We start from the raw sequence: 13041 nt of genomic DNA on the forward strand, positions 1-13041 counted from the left end.
CAATATATAAAACAAGAACTTTTTACTTTATTCAAACAGAGTCTCCTTAAACTTTAAACTTCTGGACATTTTAATTACATTCTAAACACACTCTGTGCATATTTTAATTTTTATTTTTATAGATTGATTCCTTTAAGAAACTTAAACAGATTGTTAATTTATTAGACACGGGGTAATTAGGATCCAAATGAACAAACATAATGATTGATAATTCAAAGTGAAGTGAGGCCTTTAAGTTCAGGGTGCATGCTGGGCAGATTAGGAAAAAAGGAAGGCAGAGTAGAGCAGGAGAAGTTGACAAGGACTTCTGCAGACTGAACAACAACTCTGTGCCCAGACTTTAAAAGACTCAGCTTCCATCAACTTTATTTTCTGCATAAGTATTTTTAATTAAACTCTTTTTCAAAAACATGCCTTAAACCTTTAAAGTCTTTTTTCATATACATCTGCTACTTTTGCTACCATTGCTTTTACTGTTTTTTTTATTAAAGTTACTTAATAATAATATTCATTTTGTAACCCAGCCACAGGGGATGCACAAACCAGTGTGTTTCTTCGTGCCAGTCCCAAGCCAGGGAAAATGGGGAGGGTTACACCAGGAAGAGCATCCAGTGTAAAATTTTTCCAAATCAATATGCAGACAACAATACAAATTTTCATATCAGATTGGTTGAGCCCCGGGTTAACAATGACCGCCACCAGCACTGTTAGCCAACAGGGTGCTGGAGGAAATTGGGCTTCTGTTGGCCGAAGAAGAAGAAGGAGAAGAACCGGGGGGAGACTTGTCCGGAGGCTGGAGGAGAGGAGGAAAGTAAAGAGAGTGGAATTGAGGGTAGGAACTTTGAATGTTGGCAGTATGACAGGTAAGGGGAGAGAGTTAGTCGATATAATGGAGAGAAGGAAGGTTGATATATTGTGCGTGCAAGAGACTAAATAGAAGGGGAGTAAGGCCAGGTGGATCGGAGGTGGATTCAGATTGTTCTATCATGGTGTGGATGGGAGGAGAAATGGGGTAGGAGTTATTCTGAAGGAACAGTATGTCAAGAGTGTTTTGGAGATGAAAAGAGTGTCAGGCAGAGTAATGATTATGAAGCTGGAAATTGGAGGTGTGATGATGAATGTTGTTAGTGCATATGCACTATGCTAGTTGGGTGTGCAATGGGTGAGAAAGAAGTTTTTTGAGTGAGTTGGATGGCGTGATGAACAGTGTACCCAAGGGACAGAAAGTGGTGATTGGTGCGGATTTCAATGGGCATGCTGGTGAAAGGAACAGTGGAGTCGAGGAGGTGATGGGTAGGTATGGTGTCAAGAAGAGGAATGAAGAAGGTCAGAGGATAGTGGATTTTGCCAAAAGGCTGTGGTGAATACGTATTTTAAAAAAAGGGAGGTACATAGGGTTACGTACAAGAGTGGAGGAAGATGCATACAGGTAGATTACATCCTATGCAGAAGAGTTGATCTGAAGGAGATTGAAGACTGCAAAGTGGTGGCAGGGGAAAGTGTAGTTAAGCAGCATAGGATGGTGGTCTGTAGGATGACGTTGGAGATCAAGAAGAGGAAGAGAGTGAGGGCAGAGCCAAGAATCAAATGGTGGAAGTTGAATAAGGAAGACTGCAAAATTGAGTTTAAGTAGGAGGTGAGACAGGCACTGGGTGGCAGTGAAGAGTTACCAGACAGCTGGGAAACTACAGCAGATGTAGTAAGGGTGACAGCAAGAAGGGTGCTTGGTGTGACATCTGGAAAGAGGAAGGAGGAAAAGGAAACCTGGTGGTGGAATGAGGAAATACAGGAGAGTATACAGAGGAAGAGGATGGCAAAGAAGAAGTGGGATAGTCAGAGAGATGCAGAAAGTAGACAAGAGTACAAGGAGATAAGGCCAAGGTGAAGAGAGAGGTGGCGAAGGCTAAAGAAAAGGCGTATGATGAGTTGTTGAGAGGTTGGACACTAAGGAGGGAGAAAAGGACCTGTACCAATTGGCTAGACAGAGGGACAGAGCTGGGAAAGATGTGCAGCAGGTTAGGGTGATAAAGGATAAAGATGGAAACGTACTTACAAGCGAGGAGAGTGTGTTGAGCAGATGGAAAGAGTACTTTGAGAGGCTGATGAATGAAGAGAATGAGAGAGAGAAGTGTTGGATGATGTGGCGATAGTGAATCAAGAAGTGCAATGGATTAGCAAGGAGGAAGTAAGGACAGCTATGAAGAGGATGAAAAATGGAAAGGCCATGGTCCAGATGACATACCTAAGGAAGCATGGAGGTGTCTAGAAGAGATGGCAGTGGAGTTTTTAACCAGATTGTTTAATGGAATCTTGGAAAGTGAGAGGATGCCTGAGGAGTGGAGAAAAAGTGTACTGGTGCAGATATTTAAGAATATGGGGGATGTGCAGGACTGCAGTAACTACAGGGGAATAAAATTGATGAGCCACAGCATGAAGTTATGGGAAAGAGTAGTGGAAGCTAGGTTAAAAAGTGAGGTGATGATTAGTGAGCAGCAGTATGGTTTCATGCCAAGAAAGAGCACCACAGATGCAATGTTTGCTCTGAGGATGTTGATGGAGAAGTTTAGAGAAGGCCAGAAGGAGTTGCATTGCGTCTTTGTGGACCTGGAAAAAGCATATGACAGGGTGCCTCGAGAGGAGCTGTGGTATTGTATGAGGAAGTCGGGAGTGGCAGAGAAGTACATAAGAGTTGTATAGGATATGAACGAGGAAAGTGTGACAGTGGTGAGATCTGCAGTAGGAGTGACGGATTCATTCAACGTGGAGGTGGGATTACATCAGGGATCGGCTCTGAGCCCTTTCTTATTTGCAATGGTGATAGACAGGTTGACAGACGAGATTAGACAGGAGTCCCTGTGGACTATGATGTTTGCTGATGGCATTGTGATCTGCAGTGATAGTAGGGAGCAGGTTGAGGAGACCCTGGAGAGGTGGAGATATGCTCTAGAGAGGAGAGGAATGAAGGTCAGTAGAAACAAGACAGAATGCATGTGTGTAAATGAGGGAGAGGTCAGTGGAATGGTGAGGATGCAGGGAGTAGAGTTGGCGAAGGTGGATGAGTTTAAATACTTGGGATCAACAGTACAGAGTAATGGGGATTGTGGAAGAGAGGTGAAGAAGAGAGTGCAGGCAGGGTGGAATGGGTGGAGAAGGAGTAATTTGTGACAGACGGGTATCAGCAAGAGTGCAAGGGACCAGCTATGTTATATGGGTTGGAGACGGTGGCACTGACCAGAAAGCAGGAGACAGAGCTGGAGGTAGCAGAGTTATTAAAAATGCTAAGATTTGCACTGGGTGTGACAAGGATGGATAGGATTAGAAATGAGTACATTAGAGGGTCAGCTCAAATTGGACGGTTAGGAGACAAAGTCAGAAAGGCGAGATTAAGCTGGTTTGGACATTTACAGAGGAGAGATGCTGGGTATATTGGGAGAAGGATGCTAAGGGTAGAGCTGCCAGGGAAGAGGAAAGAGGAAGGCCTAAGCGAAAGTTTATGGTGAGAGAGGACATGCAGGTGATGGGTGTAACAGAACAAGATGCAGAGGACAGAATGATATGGAAGAAGATGATCCACTGTGGAAACCCCTAATGGGAGCAGCCGAAGAAAGAAAAAGAAGAATATTCATTTTATGCTGTTTGATTGAGTCAAGGTATATTGTTAAGAGCACCTGGTGTGGGTGATCACCATATTCCCACAGGGGTTAGCAGCTAAGCAAAAGACGTTTTCCAATAGTAGCAGCACGGTGAGTGGGAACTTGCTTTGGTGATTGGTACGTGTGTAACTTAACTATTTGGTCTGCTGATACTGAGCTAGTAAGTCTCTTTGCTTATATCAGACATCCAAGTGTAGATAAGGCTGTACACACGGGGCACTATAAAGCAGCTATATTAAGAACAAATTACACAAAAACAGAAAAGGCAAAAACATATTGGAACTAAAGATACAGACCTCATTTTTTTCCCCAAGAACAATCAACGAACACCTATACTGTAACAAAGTTCTTAATATTTTATTACAAAAATCAAAAGGAGCAAAACAAGAACACAAGAAAAAAAGGAAGTGAAAAGGTTTGCTTCGAGGCAAACCTAAAGTTACTAAAATCCAAAAGCAGAGCAACTTTACTTTTTTGCAAATGTAATTATATTGCCAAACTATGTGTTTTGCTGGTGACTATGAACACTATCGTCTAGCAATTGTAAGTGGCAAGTGTCTGACCCTTAATGGCCACTGGTTGTGGCCTCAGCCTGGTTTTCTGCTTTGATTTTTTGCTGTCATCTCAAAGTTTTTGATAATATCAGCCTCTCGTGGAGAAAAAGCAAAAGCATTAGAAGCCAATTTTGAAGCAAAATATTTGCAGGGGGAAAGATATAAAGTTAAATTGAATATGTCGGTGGTTTCGATTTTTTTTAAAAAAGAGAGATATTTTAAATAAGTGGCCTGTAGGGGGTATTTCAGACCCTCAAACTTCAGTCCAAACTATGCAGAGTCGAAGTTCAAAAGACCTTTATGTACAAAAATATCTCCACAGACTTGATACACTCACACATCCATTATTGTTCCCGTGTCCTCTCAAGCAATTTTTATCCAGCTTCTCATGACTGTGAGTCCCAGAGTAAGGTGGAACTGCCATTTTATGCTGGATCCAGGAGTACTTCCAGGGAAATACCAGTTCAACCAAGAAGCATTTCAGAGCCAGGCACAACAGCCATAAAACAAGCAAGTCTCCTCCAGCAGTGCACTACAGTTCTCATGTAGCCCAGTCAGAATCCAAACCAGAGAAGCACTGCCAGCTAGCATACTGGTGGAACAGATGCTCTTAAGAAGCAGTCTCCCGATGTTCATCCACTATTCCTGCCTCCCAGTTGAGGAAGGGAACAGCAGCTGTCCTGGTTGGGATGTTGATCCATCCTGGCTGTCCAGCCATAATGGTGGCCTCAAGGCTAGGTAAAAAAACACCTTGCATCCCAGTCAGACTACCAGTCCCCCCATGGCCATCATAATTTTACCAAGATAATGGAGGAAACAGAAGAAAGATCATGGGACCAAACAGAATAAAATGCCAGGACCAGTAAGAAGCTTAATGTAAAATATTGCATAAAACAAAAGTTTATTTCACTGATTGCTTGACTTAAATAAACACGGTAGCATTTTCCATGTTTGTTTATCCTAATTACCCACTTGCCTCTATTATTTTAAAGTTTAGGATATGTTTGTAAAAATAGATTTCCATTAAAGGGGTACTGAATGAAGGCTAGACACTAAGTATTGGTATGGGTCTGTAAGATGCCTTGCATAGAACTTCATACAAAGCTTCCACTGGCTTCAGCATAAAAGAAACTGACCAAGAGAAATTATAAGGGGAATGCAATGAAAGCAGAGATCATACTGGGATTTAGGAACAGATCTAAGATGAAGACAGGAGGGAAAAAAGAGAAAGAACACAGGAAAAAAGACCTCTGGGCCCAATGTCAACAAAAACATCACCAAGGTTTTTACTAGATAGGGTTACTTGATAAATTGAGTCCTGGATTATAAATATATGTTTATGTGTGTGCCAAACTAAACACAAGACACCTTTCAACTTTGTGTCAGGTGATGAAATTAAGGTCCCAAATTAGGAGACTGAGGCTTTAGATTAAAAGTAGCAAAAGGAAAAACAGAAAGGAAACTAGGAACTACGGTTGTCAAAAGTATCGAAATATTGATAACCTTGATCCTAACATTTTAAAAATTACTTTAATACTCATTATTCATGGTATCAATTCTGTGTCCTTTATTAGGACTGCACTTCCGGTTAAACATGCTTAGAGTTGGAGCCCCATTCCTACCCACTCACAGGTCTTAATATGGCAGCTTCAGCAGCTTCAGAGACCCTCAGCCTCCAGAGCATGCAATCAGTACTACAACACATTGAGATGCAGGGGATGGTCTCCCTTGATATCCAAGGCACTTAACCTAACTTACCTAATCAGAGCTCCTAATGGCTTGACCAGCTGTACTTAAAGGACCAATACGCAAGTTGATACATTTTCGAGAGGTACTGTAACTTATTTCTAAATTATGGAAACATTAATAAGTGTAAACCTATAAACTGCTGTGGTTTAAGTCGGAGTGTGCCATTATTTCTTTTCTACAGATTAAAATATTTTTTGTAGTCAGTTAAAAGTTTAACGCGGGGTCTGCAATTACTTTATCCTGCAGCCCAATTTTTTTTTTTTTATAGTGTTCATTCAAGAACAATAGTTTTTACCGCTGGGGCTCCATCACTCCCTCGATTTTGAAACTGTCGCCATAAAATATGCTGCTTATGCATGTCATTTTATTTTATTACAAACAATTTTAAAATTATATTTCTTACAAAAAATGTCATAATTATAAATACATTGAACGTTACAGTTTGTTTACACAAAAATGCAATGGGCAATGTTTGCATTTATGCAAGGCCTTTAAGTGTGTTAGTGGTCTGTTTATGTGTTGATTTTCTAAAACATTTGTTTACAAAACACCATATTAATGTTCTTTTTACTTGAATGTTTATTTAATGTTTGTTTCAATATTTTTATGTAGGCTATTTAAAAAAATTGCAATACTTGTTCAATTAACATTTAATGACACAAATTTGTAACATGTCATTGTACTACCTCAGTAAGAAAAATTTGTTTTCATCAATGTAAAAAAAAACTGATGACCAAATTTAAGTGTCTTTACTTTTAATTGTTTTCAGAAGTTTACTTTTACCTGATACAAAAGATTGCACTACTTAAAGTATTTTCAATAAATGACTACACTTTCTATTACTTTTTTTAATCAATGTTAAGAGTTTAATACATACAGAAATGCAATTTATTTAAGTATGCTATTTTTATTGAGTTACATAACATGGAGTATCGAAAATAGAATCAAATATCAATACTTTTCCTAAAAATCATACTTAAGTTTGCAATTTTGGTATTGTAACAATTCTACTAGACACTAACTTGATAAGATAAATAGATGATGAAAAATTGGAGAGTGGAGGGGACTTTTTCCAGCTTCAAATTGGATAAACAGCAAAAGCCCAATGGTACAATTCCAAGCCCATTAAAGACAAACTACCCACAAGTCCAGTGACATTTTTGGCATGAAAATTCTTATGGGGAAACATAAACCTGGGAGACAGTCTCCCTCAGAAGGAACATGCCCTGCGGAGAGTGAGTGAGTGAGTGTGTGTGATTGAATGTGAGAGAGATGATCAAGCTCTTAAAGAGTAGATCTATCATGAACCACTCTTCCACTTAAATCCATAGGCCTAGGTACATGACTGCCAGCAATCTCAAAAAAGGGTCCAGGCCTTGATCAGCTTACACAATGAAGATCTATCAATGTATTATTTTGTTATATAGTACAACCACTAAAGGAGAGCATTAAAAATATGACAACATCAAATACTCAGCAGCAAAAGCAGAATTTCAAATGTATATCCATACATTTAAAATGGGCAAAGTCCTCAATTATATTGGGCAAAAGTATTCAATGTGATTCATAATCATGGTGACGACTACTCCACAACAGTAAGATGTATAAGTTCATGCACCCTTTAAATTGCATCAGAAAAAATTGGTTGTTTAAACAAGGTTATAACCCTAACCCTAACCTGAAACTCTTAGAGTCTCTCACTCTAGCTGAATGGGCAGGCTAGGCATACTTATAGTCCAAATATAGGAATGATAACTTAGGTGACCCACTATAGCATCCCTCTCCTTGTGGTATAGGTTGGATATTTGGTATTAAGTAACAAAAACAAGCATTTACTAAAATGAGACCAAAATATTAAGGCAAAGAGATAAACCTAAGTGCTTGGAGGCAAGGAAACTACATCTCCTGGGCCTAATCCTAATTATAAAGCCTACAGGACCTAAGGGAAGCCTGGACTATGGGTGTCATTGACTTCATTACCGTGGTCTAACCTAATCATAAGGGCTAATGATAAGTCTAATCTGAATTTCTCTGTACCGCAAAAAGTCCAGTATTGAATTAACTCCCACAGAGTTGATTTCAACACCTTTTCTTGGTTTATATAGCTCTGCACTCTATGGGGTTAAATTAAGACTTTCCGAGTTCCTTCTTTAACACACAAAACTGAGTTGAAGTAACATTAATGGATTAGACAAACAACACTGCTTGGAGTTGCATGTGGATTGTATTAGTTTCACTGTGTCAAATTATCAAGACTGAAAAAATGTAAGAATTAATTCCAACAAAACAAAATAAGAGGAGTGTTTTTCAAAAGACACCATGTCTGAACAGAATTCAAACCAATTGTTGGCACTCTCCAAAATAATCTTTGTGGGATGTTTTCTTCGTTCTAAAAATGTATTATCAAAACCATAAATCCTGGAAAGCAAGTCCTGCACCAAAGTAAAGTATTCTGTGAGATATGCAAAAAGCAATTTGATTACATACCTTCAAGAAGATCATGCATTATATCAAATGAATAGTTGTTACAAACATGGAAATACTAAAATGAATTAAGTGACGTCAACTGTGTGTTTTCACAGGGAGACCTACAATACATTTCAAATATATCTTTTCCACAAAGGATTACCTTAGGATTATCCTCACTGTATACTGTTTGAGAATCATTCTTCTCAATCAAACAGAGGTGACAGCAATGCGGGCTGCTGAACGATTCATTAAAACAGAGAATTGTGCGCATTCCCAGATTATGTCCAGTGATATATGAGATCATACCATACAGGGCTATTCAAAATGAAGGAGCAGATTTCAAAAAAATATAAGACAGAAACACATTCTGCAGTTTGTTTGAAATGCATTTTTTAAATATGCTGTTTCATTTTGAATATCCCTGTATATCTGATCATCAGAAAAGGGAAGACTCAGCCAGTATTTTAAAATAATTTATTAATGGTCCCAATATAATCTCAAAACCATAGTTGTGCATGAAAAAGCAACACCAAATGGATGGTCATTAAAACTGAATTAAATTTTGGATGCAAGTTTCTTAAAACAAAATAAAAACAGCCAATTGTATAATTGCCATGTTTGGAGCCCAGGGGATTGGCAGTTTCAAAATCATCGTAGTACTCTTAAATTTGTAATACATGTCTTTTTGTGCTAAACAAAGGGTGGGATTTAAAATTGTTTCCATTAAAAAAAAAATCATGGTAAGTGTCAGGCTCTGGTTTACACTCTTTTCTTAGGAAAGCACAAATGTCTGGATTGCTGCACATGAACTTCAATGTTTCTGAAATAGGTACATATATAAAAGTATCCTTTACTGGTACCTGATCATAAGTACCAGATTGCTGATTTCGTCTGTTGTCATACCTCACTCCCAATGTTATTTCAACTGGCTCGACAACTCCCCATTTTAGCTTGAAGTATTTTGTTTCCATTCAGCATTAAGATTTGTAAATGGGTTTTCTAATTTTCATTTATCTCAGATATGTTGGGCTCATTAATAGGTAAAGCAGAAATAGGGGTATGCTTTCCTTGTGAGTGGAGCTCACTTCTTAGTTCCTCCAAATCTCCTACAACTGAGGATACCACACTAGTTAGAAATTCTACTACCCTGTAAGTGGGCGCAATGGATGCACATATTTCTTTGGTTGGATCTTTAAGTTCTGAATTATTGCTCTCAGAAGAAACACTGTAAGGGTTCGATAGATTTTGGGGATCAAATTGGTCTTCCAAAGCATGTGATTGAGATGAAGATGCAGTTGGCTCACTATAGGATCATGCAACAGTAGAAGTTTGAGCAATTTGCTGAACATTGCTATGAACACTATTAAGGTGCTTCTGAAAACCTATAAATGTTAGGAACAGATGCCTACACCTTTGCTGAGCACAAAACACTTAGGTCCAGGATAGTAACCATGTGTAACTCTTAAATGTAAAATAAACTACTGACTGCTGGAAAATTAGTTTCTGACACATGAAACAGGTCAGCATCATTTTAGCCTCTTACAGAGTGAAAACTCTATTGGCTAGTTAGCAGTCTGGTTCTCAATTCTTTAACTCTGGGTGACTCCTTCATCTTCCCCACATCAATATTATTTACTGTTGTCATCAAGAATGTATAAAGATTCACTAATGCAGCATCATAAGACAAATTAAACACAATTTATAAATAAATCACAAAAATGTCATTATATATCTGTAAAAAGATTGTCTGTTTTACTTTGTGGACAAAATGGACACAAAAGATTCAATTTCCTTCCCATCTCTGAAGTGTTAGTGCTAGTATATTTACTGGTTTTAGAACTACAGACAAAGATTCATGTCTAATTAAGATGTATCCTACATTCATCTTTCTGACAAATTACATAGTTCAACTCAGACCCTGTGCTGGATATCAACAATTTATGTTGCAGAGGACACACTGCTTCCAAAGAAGAGAGGTGAAATTCAAAACAAATTAATACACTGGTCACCATCAAACAGATTGGGAGTTCTAAGAACCTCATGACAGTCTAGTCTGTTAATAATAATAATTCAAAAATCTGAATCAGAACTCCAAGTAAGAGAGTGTTCTGCCTCGGAAAAACAGAAACATTTCTTAAGCAGAGGATCAGGAGACAAGATATAATCTTAAAACACACTAGGATTGTAATCAGGAAATTGTGGCCACTAGAGGATGTTCCAACACCCTAAACCGCAGACAGAACTACACACACAGAGTCCTGGGTTCAAATCCAGTACTTTTGTTTTCAAGAACATGTACCTTATAAAGGTTTCCTTCCTTCAGTGATTTTGTAGCTCTCACAACACACAATACATCCTGATAATAGCACTAGTCCTTCTCTTTGCTCCTTCCGTGTTCCTCCACTTCTCTCAGGGGAGTGTTGTCCAGCTAATCTCCCAACCCCAACTCCATCAAGTGAAGGGCTCTCTTTTAACACCGAACCTGGGAATACTTCCTGTGCTTAATCAATTGCCTCCAGGTAGCACTTTTGGGTCCAGCAGGACTGCAGTGGTCCTTGTAACATTACAATCCAACAGCTCCCACTGGTGTCTCCCACAGAACTTGATAGGGCAGGCCCATGGGACCATAACACCCATGCTGCCCTGCAGGCATCCATAATGGGGTTTGCCAGATGGGATGATACCACCCAGTGTAAAGGGGGACATTCTACCCATTAAATGCAGTCACCCACTGTGCTGTCTTTTCCTGTTTCCAAGTTCATCCCAGATGTTGTTCAGTGATTGTTAGAACGGCAGCCCCGCCATAGCCACTGTAACGTCCTTTCACACCAGGGTCCTGGTATAGAAATGAGATACTACAATTCCCTGCCTGAACTTCCATTACCAATGCCTTCTGGCTAGGTAAGGCAGTAGGGTCAACACCAGCTGGGGTGCCAGGTTGTCTCTCACAAAATCAAGCTACACTTTCATAGGAACCAAAAGACACTAAGCAAAAATTGAAGTCAAAAAGATACAAGCAAAGGGAAAAGGGAACCAGAAGTTCAATAAAAGCTAAAAAAAAGTCTTTGGGGATTTATCCATAAACTTAATTATAAAATATCTGAAAAGATAACATTTTTAAACCATATTTGACATTAAGATTGTGACATGCATGACCACATCCATAACCAAAATAAACAGAATGTTAAACATCCATCCATCCATCCATTTTCCAACCCGCTGAATCCGAACACAGGGTCACGGGGGTCTGCTGGAGCCAATCTCAGCCAACAGAGGGCACAAGGCAGGAACCAATCTAGGGCAGGGTGCCAACCCACCACAAGAATGTTAAACAGAAGCTCAAAAAATAAAACAAAAACTGAAAAATCCTCCTGAAAACCTAGAATCTCTTAAAATATATTAATTAATAAAATTACGAAAAATTAAAGAATTAAGTCAAATCATGACAGAACAGTTGTGCCTTGACGTATCCATTATGTGACAGCTCTCTACTATGAGATCAAAGTTACAGTGCCCTCCATAATGTTTGGAACTTGGGTTTGGCAGAGCATAACCAGAGAGGCACCCGGTGATGTCTGTGAATCCCAGACTTCACACAGTCATTGCATGCAAGGGATATGAAACAAAATACAACTGTAAATATGAATGACCGCTTTAATATCCCTGCCATTGCTATGCCCAAAATATTATGGTGTCCTGAAATGGGGTAACCATGTAGAAAAAGTGTTGTCTTTGCTACATACTGAGACTGAAATGTATGGAAATACCCTTAAATTAAAGTCTACAATATGCATTTTAATTAATCTGAATTGTTTGATTTGTAATAATTGATTTCTTAAATTGTGGAGCAAATCAAGGAATAATGTGTCTGTCCCAAACATTATGGAGTGCACTGTATGTAGGGAGAGGAATATGATTGAAAGTTTTTCAAGGATTCAACAGTATTGCCACTGCATGCATTCTCTTTTATTTATAATGTACAAACATTGCTTCTGTGATTACTGTCTTCCAATTCTATATTTGTTATTATATTTTATAGGCTTTATAAATTGCATTAAAATGAATGAGTTAGAGTATAACTAAGTGATCAGACACACGATTCTGTAAACATCATGTTGCACTGTGCAACTCACATTCCCTCGAAAAATACAACATTTTGAAAAAAAGAGCTAAGTTGCATTGGATCATTATTATGGATTATGATGTTTAAAAATGTATTTTAATTGTAAGTACTACGATGGACCTTTGCTGGACTGGGAAACCATAATGGAAGGACAACATGAGATGAGAAATAACCCGGCTGGGATGGGACTGGATTATTACCCCATTCAAGGGGAAAGATTAGTGTAGATTGGGGGAGGTTGTTTATCAAGAGCAGTTCCTCCCCCAGTATGATAGAGGGCAGTGCTCCACTGGTATGGATCTAGTATGGACACCTACAGGAATCCATAGGATGCGTAGTACTGAGGGACAACCCTGACATGGTCCTTGGGTGCCACCAGATGGCGCTGCAGGTAGAACAGCTTCCACTTGATCCAGAAGCACTTCCATCAGGCTATGTCCTGGCACTGGAAGTACTTCGAGGTCCAACATAAAAGGAAGCCATCCAGCTTCCG

Source organism: Polypterus senegalus, chromosome 6 (genome assembly GCF_016835505.1).
Source record: "Polypterus senegalus isolate Bchr_013 chromosome 6, ASM1683550v1, whole genome shotgun sequence".
Classification (NCBI taxonomy): Eukaryota; Metazoa; Chordata; class Cladistia; order Polypteriformes; family Polypteridae; genus Polypterus; species Polypterus senegalus.